The sequence below is a fragment of the Delphinus delphis genome, chromosome 4, assembly GCF_949987515.2.
Source record: "Delphinus delphis chromosome 4, mDelDel1.2, whole genome shotgun sequence".
NCBI classification, from domain to species: domain Eukaryota; kingdom Metazoa; phylum Chordata; class Mammalia; order Artiodactyla; family Delphinidae; genus Delphinus; species Delphinus delphis.
The window spans coordinates 72453195-72462052 of record NC_082686.1 but is presented as its reverse complement, the minus strand read 5'-3'; positions in this window follow the sequence as shown (position 1 = coordinate 72462052).

Here is an 8858-nt window from a genome sequence, read left to right as displayed (position 1 = left end):
CCAAGGCATCACCAGATGAGGCTGGAGCCAGACCCCCCGAGGAGGCGGAGCTGCTGCGCACACGCAGCCCTTTGTCCTTGTCTTCTGCGGCTCGGCGGCGTGGCCCAGACCACCAGACCCGTGACTGTGCTGGGCTGGGGAGGGCAGGGAGGCCAGGGCTGGGCCCTAGGGGTGAAATCCTCAAGGGGTCCTAGGACGAAGTGCTTCTCAAAACTTTTACTAGGTGGGGGCTTGATGCAGGGTTGGGGGTCTAAAATCTCGCCTAAATACCTGTCTGTGGTAAGGACAGCAGGCCTCAGAACTGGACGTGCTCTGTGTGCCCTGTCCTTTGGTGATTCAGCTGCACCTGGCTCTGTCCTGGGGCTAAGCCCAGTCAGCAGGAATCCCCTCTCCTGTGTTTGCTCCCCTTAGGCGGCATTTCAGATTATCCCCTCCTACCCCAGCGTGATGTCCACTGCTCTGGAGCTACTCCTGTATCTCTAGCAGCGGTAGTTTCCTCCAGACTGAAGGGTTCAGCCTCTAGGGTGGCCCAGTAATCTCCAGGCCCTGGAGCAGCAGGCGGCCCAGGTCGCTAAGGCAGCAGGAGGCCCTCTGAAGGGCCGGGAAGGGGAAGATGCCATTCTCTTTGTCAGAGGAGCTACAGGCCAGGTGACGTGCTGAGAGGAGCTCCGTCTCCTCAGCTGTGAGCCCAGGGTCTCCTCGCCCAGCCGTGCACAGACTGGGCCCGAGGGCCACTCACTCCAGAGGAAGGGTCCCTCCTTCCCATCCCCTTCGAGTCAGTGGAAAGTGTCTGGAGCGGGTCTCCATGATTGTCACAGTTGTCTGAAGAGCAAGAAAAGTTTCCAGAACTGCCAGCTCTTACTCTGAACTCTGCTCCCTGAAAAAAGTAAGAAGAGAAGAAACAGGAGTGAGCCACCCTCGTCAGCAGACGGGGAGCCGCGTGGGCCTGGAGCTATTTGCATCTCAGTCTGCGGGGGCTCTGGGGATGCTGATGACAGGTTGGGCTCCCAGCACTTCGCCGCCACCCGTGGGCGCTGGGATGGATCCCTTCCGCCCTCAGCAGGGAGCGAGGCCACCGGCAGTGTCCCGGCCGTAGTCACACGGTCCTGAGGAGTCCTGGCCCCCGCCCCACTGTGAGAAGCCAGGAGGACCCGGCTTCGGCTACCCAGTGTGTACCCTCTTCATTGGAGGAGCAAGTGATTCTTCTCTGACCTGATGATTGTTTGATTTTTCTTTTTTTTTTTTAAGGGAGATCTGTGCAGTGAGAAGTGTATTTCTGTGTGGCCGCCCTGGGCCGGGGTGGTGCCCAGGGTGTAACCCTGTACTGTGAGCCTGCCGAGGGTGTGACCTGTGGGCGTCTGATTTTCAGGTGACGGCAGGGGGCCACCGCTGGGTTAATGCTAATGAAAGATGTTGGTTTGTTTTTTAAATAAAGCCAAACAGCCCTGCACCTGCTGAGGCTTGGATTCTAATAGAAACCTGCTGCTGACGATTAGTTTTTTCCTCTTAGGTGGTCAGAGGCCTACGTGCCCCAGGCCATCCCCCTGCCACCCTGAATGGCAGATTCCACTCAGAGCCAGAGTCAGGAACCAGCCAGGGCCTCCAGCCAGGGAGGCCTCCAACTCCCTTCTCCAGTATGGACTGGTTCTCTGGCCTTAGTCGTCCCAGCACATCCCGGCTGCCTCCACCCTCTCGGCCTCTTAGGTGTCCGTTCCTCTGAGGACCAGGTACAGAGCAGGATGCAGACTTCTCCACCGCCCCTGCCCTATGTCTCCAAAATAAATCACCCACACCTTTCCTCTGGCTGCTAGCTCACTGGAGGAAAGGAGGGGTCAGTCCTCACGGCGGGCTCTCTGGCCTGTACTGAAGTGTGGTGAGTGGGCTGCTCTTGGCCGGTGCCCTGTGCTCGCTTGGAGAGTGGAGGTTCTCTGGGCTCCCGTCTCCCACAGCTCCTGCCCTTCATTCTGCCCGAAGTCCTCCCTCCCTCCCTGCAGCCGCTTCACAGAGCTGGGCCTCCTGCTTGCCCAATCACCATGAAGCCCGGAAGCCGGGCCCTGGCAGCAGAAGTTGATGACGAATTTTTTTTTAACATCTTTATTGGAGTGTAATTGCTTTACAATGGTGTGTTCGTTTCTGCTGTATAACAAAGTGAATCAGGCATATGCATATATATATCCTCATGTCCCTCCCTCTTGAGCCTCCCTCCCACCCTCCTTATCCCAGCCCTCTAGGTGGTCACAAGGCACCAAGCTGATCTCCCTGTGCTATGCGGCTGCTTCCCACTAGCTAGCTATTTTACATTTGGTAGTATATATATGTCTGTGCCACTCTCTCACTTCGTCCCAGCTTCCCCTTCCCCCTCCCCGTGTCCTCAAGTCCATTCTGTACGTCTGCGTCTTTATTCCTGTCCTGCCCCTATTTCCACCAATCACATGAAACAGCAGCAGGCACTTGGATCCAAAACCTTCCAGTACTTTATGTATTTGTACTTACATGTTTGTATACACACTCTTTTTATAAATAAGATCATACTTAACATACAAAAATAAATAAATCCATTTAAATAAACTAAAAACATATTCACATAAAAAAAATATGTGAATGATGTTGATGACGTTGTGCACCACATGGCTTGGGTTTGGCCAGTCGCTCAGCTCTCCTGGTGCTGTCCCTGCCCCCTTAAACCTTTGGGAGAGTTACTTAACATCTGAGCCACAGCTCCCCATCTAAACAACAGCAGAATAATAATACCTACCTGGTGAAGTGGTTGTGAAGATGGGATATTTATACTATATGTAAAACACTCAGTGCTGTGCTTGGCACATAACCGATGCAGGAAAGACGTTGGCTATTACCATTGCTGCTGCTCTGGGAGCTTAAGTTGCAGATTCCTGGGACAGATCATCTGATGGACCCAATGTGGGTCAGGTGACTCCTGCTGGACCAATCAGCTCAGGCTGACAGCAGGGCCTAGAGCTGAAACTTGGCCACTGAGGCCCTGGAGAAAGAGGAGATTAAAGCACTGTGAGCCAGCAGCCAGTCACCCCAGCTGCTTTAGGGGACGTTTGGCATTCGCCGAGCAAATGTTTATTAATACCCACTGTTAGTACCCGTAGACCTGGACAAGAGGGATCCTGGGCCTGGGTTTTGTGGTTTAGAACAGCGCTTTTCAAACCTCAGTGTGCACATGAATCCCCTGGGGATCTTGTTAGAATGCCAGTTCTGATTCAGTAGGTCTGCAGCGAGGCTGCAGCTCTAACCAGCGCCGAGGTGGCGCCCATGCTGCCAGTCCAGGGACCACATTTTGAAAGGCGAGCCCTCAGAGGTCTCTCCTGGAGCCCTCCTCTGACCACATCCCTCCCCCACAGCTGGAGTCATGGGGAAATGGAGAGTGTTCACCCAAAACCCAGACCTCATCTTTTAGCCATGCTCCTGGAATTCTTATCCCAAGCAGTCCTGAGCCAGCTTCCAGGGTCTGGACAGGCCTTTTCTCCAGATCCTGCCTCCAAAGGGTGGTCAAAAGGTGACCCTTTGCAGGGAGGTGTAGCTGGAGCTTGGTGAACAGGCCACAGTGTCCTCTTGTACAGGATGGAGCCTGGGTAGGAAGAGCTATGGGATGGAGCCTGTTCCCTCTGAACCTTATATTCCATTCGACTGAGTCTATACAAAGGTTTATTTGTCAAAGTAGGGGGACGGGACACATTTAAGTTTGTTAGCTTGATTTGTAAGTTTTAAATTTGTAGCCACGTGGTAGATGGGCCTCCACTGGTGCCCTTGTCATGGGCCCCGCAGATGGTAGCGTTGTGCCAGCCTGCTGTGTGCACAGCTGTCCAGCTCTGACAACCCTCTTGTCAGGGCTCTGGAAGACACACGTTCGGTTAAAGCCTCCTGGCCCTGCCCTTGGGCTCATTTGGTGAGGCCACTGGGCTCATATTTGGAAGAAGGGACAGTGAAAAGGTGCGTGACCCCCAACAAGAGGGGCAGGGACTCCTGGCTCCACAGCACATTGCGGATGAGGCATCACCCCACCTTCAGACTCCTCCCCAGGGCTTTCTTTACACGTTTGCATTGAGGATGGATTCCTTAGGACCACGTACCTATAAAAGATTCACACAATAGGTATACATGCTACAGTTTTTCAAAAGATATTTCAATTTGGGGAAAACAACGTAGGATTCAAGAAATTTGAATTCTAGTTCCACTTTTGGTGTTCACCTCAGACAAATGCTTTCTCCCGTCCCAATCTCAGTTCCCAAGTCTATAAAATGGAAATTTGGATGGTGCCTCTGTAGTTCCTAGCTCTAACAATTATTCTTAGACTCAAAAATCTCAGTCTTCCCAGGATTATTGCCTTGGTGGGTGCCGAAGTGCAGAGGCGCCAGGTGAGCTCTTTTTATTTTTGCCTTTCCCAGCTGCCTTTGGGTGGGCACTAACAGCCCAGAAGCTGTTTCACAGCCTGCAAGTAATTACGTGTTAGTGATTCTCAAACTGGACCGTGTATCAGAACCACCTGGAGGGCTTGTAAAAGCAGTGCTGGCTCCACCCCCAGAGTCTGATTCCACGGGGCCGCGGTGGAGCCCAAGAATTTGCGTTTCTGATGCTGCTCGTCAGGCCGTCTCACTGTTAAAGAAGGTGAGCACACACGTCCCGAGAGTGTGACAGGTGCTACCCCGGCGGGGCGGGGCGGGAGGCCCGGTGGGAAGGGCAAGTGGTTAGGAGGCCCTTTTGGAGCTGGGCCCAGCCTGGAAGGAGGGCTGGGCCTGTGACCACGCTCCGTGCCCTCCATGGGGGAGGGGTGGGAGGTGCAGGATGATGCCGAAGCAGGGAGCCCAGGGGTCCCAGCAAGGGAGGGTGGGAGCAGCGTCCTGACTTCAGTTTCCTGCCCAGCACGTGGCTCTCGGCTCCCCTGGTCCTATGCCCCCGTGCTCCCCACCGCGCATTTCTGAGTGCGGCTTTCAGGAAGGGGAAAGCCCTCGAAGACTAGCATGAGAAGGACGTGTAGTCAGAGTAACCCCCTTCCACCTTCCTAGCTTCTGACATCCCCAGAAACCTCCAGCTCCACGTCATATTCTCTACTGTGGCCAGCCTTTGGGACGTTGGGGGATGAAGAGAAGGGCCTGGCGACATGCTGGGCAGGGCATTCTCAGCCAAAATCCCCATCCGGGCAGATTCCCGGCAGACTCAGCCTGTGGCATCCAATATCCCCTTCCCCTTCTTCCTTCCTAGCACACCTCAATTTGCTTCAGAATGGCAACGTGCTCAGCTAAAAATATTCATTTCACTCTGTATGGCCGGGCAACCAGTCCTGGCTGCTGAGATAAGTGGAAGTTACAGGGTATGGATTTCAGGAAGGCGTTTAACAGGAACCACCTGGGCTAGCGTAGCCCTGCGCCCCTGCGCGCTCTCTCTTCTCATACCCAGAAAGCAGACATGAGAGCTGGAAAATGGAGCAGCTGTCTTGCTGTGCGAGGCAACAGGCACTCGGAAGAGGACACGGCGAGCGGAGCAGAGCAAAGCAAAGAGAGGGAAACGCTGGGGTCGAGCGAGGAACAGCACCCAGGCCAGGACTGTTCTAATTTGATTTTCCAATCCGTTGTTTCAGCTGAATGTATGGGTAAGGGATATAGCACTAACAGTGGGAAGGGCACGAGATGGGTTTTGGGGACCTGTCCTGGCTTTGTAAAAGGCTGTGTGTCTCAGGGACAGTCATGGCCCCTCTCTGGGCCCCTGTTTCTTCATCTGTGGGGATGAATTGTTCTCCAGGGTATCTCTGTGCCCTTTTGTGGCTCAAAATCAAGAACCAGAGCTGGTCCCACCTGAGAGTTCCAGGGCTGGGCTTAGGGGGGATTTCAGTAATAAGGCAGGAGGTGACCTTATGAATAGGTGACACAGTGAGGATTGTGTCTCATCAGTGCTCAGCTGAAGCACAGAATTAGAGGTGTCAGCAGTAATTCAGTCCGTTGTCATAAGTCTCTGAGTCCCCAGAGTGGTTCACATTTGTCCCTGAAACGAGCCCCGGGGTAGCTGTGCAGACCTGTGCCCTGCCCCACAGTCCGTGTAGTCAGGTGGATGGCCAGCTGGAGCTCTAGCTGCTCCTGGGAAGGACAGAGCCTGGTGCCAAGGCAGGAGAGAAGCCTGAGACAATTCTGATTGGTGTTAGCCAGGTCACGAGTTGTCCTCTGTGATGTATGGATTGGCTTAGGCCCGCGTCATATGTTAGAGCCCCAGTTCTGGGGGTGCAGAGCCATCCCCCTAGAAGTACAAGGCCTAAGATTGGGGAAGGAAGGAGGAAATCAGAGTACCGTGATTAACGCCTGAGAAATGGACAGAGGCTGCGAGGAGCCGTATCATCTTCCACCCTGGCTCAGCCACGGCCCTGTCCTGAAACGGATTCCTAGCAGCACCGGCCAATTCTGAGAGCTCCCTGAGTACGCGAGGGTGGGGCCCTACTGACTCAGCAAGAGCAGGAATACATCGGAAGCACTTTTAAAAATTTTTAATTTAATTTTTATTAGAGTTGATTTACAATGTGGTGTTAGTTTTAGGTGTACAGCAAAGTGATTCAGATATGCATATACATATGTCCACTCTTTCAGATTCTTTTCCCATATAGGTTATTACAGACTACTGAGTAGTGTTCCCTGTGCTGTACAGTAGGTCCTTGTTGATTATGTTATATATAGTCATGTGTGTGTCTAATCCCAAACTCCTGATTTATCCCCCCCTCCACGTTTCCCCTTCTTAACCATAAGTTTGTTTTCGAAGTCTGATTCTGTTTTGTAAATAAGTTCACATGTATTATTTTTTTAGATTCCACATATAAGTAATATCCTATGATGTTTGTCTTGTCTGACTTACTTCACTTAGTATGATAATCTCTAGGTCCATCCATGTTGCTGCAAATGGCATTATTTCATTCTTTTCTATGGCTGAGTAAAATTCCATTGTATATATGCACCATATCTTCTTTATCCATTCGTCTGTCGATGGACATTTAGGTTGCTTCCATGTCTTGGCTACTGTAAATAGTGCTGCAGTGAACACTGGGGTGCATGTATCTTTTCAAATTATGGTTTTCTCCAGATATATGCCCAGTAGTAGGATTGCTGGATCGTATGGTAGTTCTGTTTTTAGATTTTTAAGGAACCTCTATACCGTTCTCAATAATAGCTGTACCAATTTACATTCCCACCAACAGCATAGGAGTGTTCCCTTTTCTCCACATCCTCTCCAGCATTTATTGGTTTGGGGTTTTTTTAATTAATTTATTTATTTGGCTGTGCCCGGTCTTAGTTGCGGCATGTGGGACCTTTGTTGCCGATTGCAGGATCTTCGTTGAAGCATGTGGACTCTGAGTTGCAGCATGCATGTGAGATTTAGTTCCCTGACCAGGGATTGAACCCAGACCCCTTGCATTGGGAGCACAGAGTCTTAACCACTGTGCCACTATGGAAGTCCCTCCAATATTTATTGTTTGTAGACTTTTTAATGATGGCCATCTGACCAGTGTGATACCTCATTGTAGTTTTGATTTGCATTCTCTAATAATTAGCTATGTTGAGCATCTTTTCATGTGCTTCTTTTTTTTTTTGCTATTGAGCTACATGAGCTGTTTGTATATTTTTTTTGGAAATTAATCCCTTGTTGGTTGCATCATTTGCAAATATTTTCTCCCATGCTGTGAGTAGTCTTTTCATTTTGTTTATGGTTTCCTTTGCTGTGCAAAAGCTTTTAAGTTTAATTAGGTACCATTTGTTTATTTTTGTTTTTATTTTCGTTACTCTAGGAGGTGGCTCGAAAAAGATATTGCTGCAATTTATGTCAGAGAGTGTTCTGCCTGTGTTTTTCTCTAAGAGTTTTAGCATATCCGGTCTTACATTTAGGTCTTTAATCCATTTTGAGTTTATTTTTGTGTATGGTGTTAGAGAATGTTCTAGTTTTATTCTTTTACATGTAGCTATTCAGTTTTCCCAGCATCACTTATTGAAGAGACTGTCTTTTCTCCACGGTATATTCTTGCCTCCTTTGTCGTAAATTAATTGACCATAGGTGTGTGGGTTTATCTCTGGACTTTCTATCCTGTTCTATTGATCTATATTTCTGTTTTTGTGCCAGTACCATACCCTCATACCGCCAAAAAAAAAAAAAAAAGTGGCAAGAGTGGACAGCCTTGTCTTGTTCCTGATCTTAGAGGAAATGGTTTCAACGTTTCACTGTTGAGTTTGATATTAGTTGTGGGTTTGTCATATATGGCCTTTATTATGTTGAGGTAGGTTCCCCTAGGCCTACTTTCTGGGGAGTTTTTATCATAAATTGGTGTTGAATTTTGTCAAAAGCTTTTTCTGCATCTATTGAGATGATCATATGGTTTTTATTTATTCTTTTATTCTTTATTTATTTTTATTTATTCTTTCTTTTTTTTTTTTTTTTGCGGTACGCGGGCCTCTCACTGTTGTGGCCTCTCCCGTTGCGGAGCACAGGCTCCGGACGCGCAGGCCCAGCGGCCATGGCTCACGGGCCCAGCCGCTCCGCGGCATGTGGGATCTTCCCGGACCGGGGCACGAACCCGCATCCCCTGCATCGGCAGGCGGACTCTCGACCACTGCGCCACCAGCGAAGCCCTATTCTTTCTTTTATTCTTTCTTATTTTTTTATTCTTTTTATTCTTCAATTTGTTAATATTCTTCAAATTGTTAATGTGTATCACACTGATTGATTTGCAGATATTGAAAAATCCTTGCATCCCTGAGATAAATCCCACTTGATCATGGTGTATGATCCTTTTAATGTGCTGTTGGATTTGGTTTGCTAGTATTTTGTTGAGGATTTTTGCGTCTATGTTTATCAGTGATATTGTC